At 41.4% G+C, this 3,347-nt stretch overlaps 1 protein-coding gene across 1 annotated transcript in view; it reads right to left on the reverse strand.

Moving 5' to 3' along the window:
• LOC106872571 (pleckstrin homology domain-containing family M member 2) overlaps positions 1–3,347 on the reverse strand; it is a 192,258-nt gene that overhangs the window by 75,385 nt on the left and 113,526 nt on the right. The window lies entirely within an intron of this gene.

The raw sequence follows: 3,347 nt of genomic DNA on the forward strand, positions 1-3,347 counted from the left end.
ATAGTGGAAGCAATGAAGGAAATAAAAACAGGAAAGGTAGCTGGTCCATCAGAAGTAAGTGTGGAAATGATAACTCCAAGTGGACAGATAGGGATTATTGTGCAGATGGAGCTCTGCCAGGGTGTGCTGGATGGAAGAGGAATGCCAGATGATTGGGCACTAAGTGTAGTGGTACTGATTTTCAAGGGGAAAGGGGATGTGATGAGTTGTGGGACATATAGGGGAGTGAAGTTATTGGAGCATGCAATGAAGATTGTGGAAAGGGTGTTGGAGAGGAGAATTCGAAAAACGGTGAATGTGGACGAGATGCAATTTGGTTTTATGCCAGTGTGGTGTTACATGTGGTGTTATGGGCTGTGATGAGCTATGTGGTGTTGGTGGAGAGAGATCTCAGATGAAGCAAACAGAAATGAAGACAGACCGGAAGGGCCGGCGGAAGTTGGCCACATGCGAATGCATGGACAGCGAGTACATGTGGGCAGTTCGATCAGAGACGGTGTACGTAGAAGACGTGGTTTGATCTGGAGCGATTGTTTATCCCGCCACGGTCGACAAGGTAAGGTCGCTGTATTTCTTTCTCCCTTTTGCTTCTTGTTGTCTTTTTCCTCCATCACACCACAGCCAGGAAAGGGGGAACAACAGATGCAATATTCATTGTGAGGAGATTGCAAGAGAAATACCGAGATAAGGAGAACGAATTGTACATGAGCTTCGTTGATCTGGAGAAAGCATTTGATAGAGTTCCAATGAAAATAATTGAGTGAGCATTGAGGAAGAGAGGTGTACTAGAGGTAATAATGAGGGCAGTGATGAGTTTGTATGAAGGGGAAAAGACAAGAGTTAGAGTTGGATCAGAGCTGTCAGAGGAGTTTGCAGTGAAAGTTGGCATGCATCAGGGATCTGTGTTGCCACCGCTGTTGTTTGCAATAGTGGTTGATGTGGTGACAGAGAATGCAAGAGAGGGATTGATAATGGAGATACTGCATGCAGATAACCTTGTTCTGATGAGTGAGACGATGGAGGGATTGAGGGAGAAGTTTTGGAAATGGAATGAGGAATTTGAAAAGAAGGGTTTGAAGGTAAACCTCTGGAAAACAAAAGTGATGGTGAGTGGGGTGGAAGGAGAGGTGTTAGTGAGTAAGGTAGATCCGTGTGGTGTGTGTGGGAGAAGGGTAATGGCAAATGTGGTGTTGTGTACGAGATGTGAGAAATGGATTCATAGTAGATGTATGAAAATGGAGAAGGTGACCTCAAGACTGGCAAGAGATTTTATTTGTGGAAGAAGTGAGAAAGGAACTGGAGGGCTGGTGGAACTAGTGGAAACACTACGTGATGAGGTGGAAACAGTGAGAGGGTTTTGTTATTTGGGAGACAGGGTGGATGTAAGTGGTGGATGTGAAGCAGCTGTGACAGCAAGAGCTTGACTTGGCTGGGAATGTGGAGTGTTATTATATGAGAAAAGGTTCTCCTTGAAGATGGAAGGAAGGGTTTATTGGAGTTGCATGAGATCTGCAATGCTGTATGAGAGTGAGACATGGTGTCTGAGGGAAAGTGAAATAGTAATTTTGAGAAGGACCAAAATGTGTGGTGTGAAAATATTGGATAAAAGGAAGGCTGAGGACTTGAAGAGGATGCCCAAAACCAGGCAGGGTGGCGAGGTGGTGTGAGAGCGGTTGCTGTAAGAGTGAGGTAGATCCAGCCAACCCCAGATTAAAAACATTGGAATCCATTGAGGTGGCTCAGCTGCAGTAAAGTCCTGTGTCATTGTTATAAACTCCTAAGAGAAATAGATATTTTTCTCATTGAAAAGGAAAGAGCTGATCCACTTCTGTCAGATCTTATCTGCCTGTTAAAGTTGTCATTTTCGGTTAAAATCACATTCCACATGAATGAATTGAACTTGAAACTTCAAGGAAAAGATAACCTTATCTGTGATCTCTACAGAATTATAAAAGGATTTCAGAGAAAGTTATCATTGTTTGAAGCACAAATGGAAAGAGGAAACTTCTCTCATTTTCTGTGTTTCAAAGAGTTTTGCGCTAGAATTGCAGAAAATATCAACTTCCAGTTTCTGAACAAGCATTTTTTTGAGAGGTTTTCAGATCTCAACAGAATTGAAAGTGAAATTCTTCTGTTCCAGAATCTGTTTGGTTGTAACCTTGATGATGTGCCAGTCGAACTACAGATGGAGCTAATTGATTTGACTTGTTGGAAGAGAAGCACAGAAAAGGAAAACTTGTTGAATTTTATCACTGCTTACCTGATAATGAGTTTCCAAAGTTGAAGAAATATGCCTCCAGTATGGCATCCGTATTTAGAACAACTTATGTCTATGAGCAAACATTTTCAAAAATTGTTTTAGTGAAAATGATAAGTCCTTTCCTATGTGACAAAGTGGTATGAGAAGCCACTATAAAATCAGACAGTCAGTTGTTATAGGAGGTCAGGATTAGTAGAGTTGTTGTACAAGTTCTCATAATATATATGAGTTCAAGTTACCATTAAAGTAGATGTTACAAAGTCATTGTCTTGTGGAGCTATCAGCGATAGCACGATAGATGAGTCAAAAATAATAAGATGCAGAATACCACCACAACATAATAGTGGTGACAAGAATATTACAGTGCTAACGACATATACACATGGACAAGGAGCCACATTATAACAGTGGGGACAAGGATATAAACAATTCACATGAACAATGTTGAAAAAAATTTTTCTTTTTCACAAGAAAATAATTCACACAGATGACGTTGAAAAATGTTTTATATGGAGAAATTAAAAACTCAACAGAGGAGTTGCAACCATTCTTCTTGAGTCTATTTTATGAAAAATCCATAAAATGATGGAAAACTTGTTAGAGAGTTTAGTTGAGTTGCAAAAAAAGCAACAACAAGAACAACAGGATTAAAATAGCATGCTGGAGCATCGCCTTTGATCAACAAAAAAAATAAACCACAGGATTTATTCTTTGTAAACCTAGTACTTATTCTATCAGTGCCTTTTGCGGAACCGCTAAGTTATGGCAACGTAAACACAGCAACATCAAGCAGTGGTGGGGGTACAAACATAGGCGCACACACACACACACACACACACACACACACACACAAATATACACATATATACTAGTATGGACATGTGGCAAGAATGGATGAGGATAGCTGTGTGAAAAAGTGCCACACCCTAGCAGTTGAGGGAACCTGTGGAAGAGGCAGGCCCAGGAAGACCTGGGATGAGGTGGTGAAGCACGACCTCCGAACTTTAGGCCTCACCGAGGCAATGACTTCTGACCGAGACCTTTGGAAATATGCTGTGTGTGAGAAGACCCGGCAAGCCAAGTGAGA

This window comes from Octopus bimaculoides, chromosome 25 (assembly GCF_001194135.2).
Source record: "Octopus bimaculoides isolate UCB-OBI-ISO-001 chromosome 25, ASM119413v2, whole genome shotgun sequence".
Classification (NCBI taxonomy): Eukaryota; Metazoa; Mollusca; class Cephalopoda; order Octopoda; family Octopodidae; genus Octopus; species Octopus bimaculoides.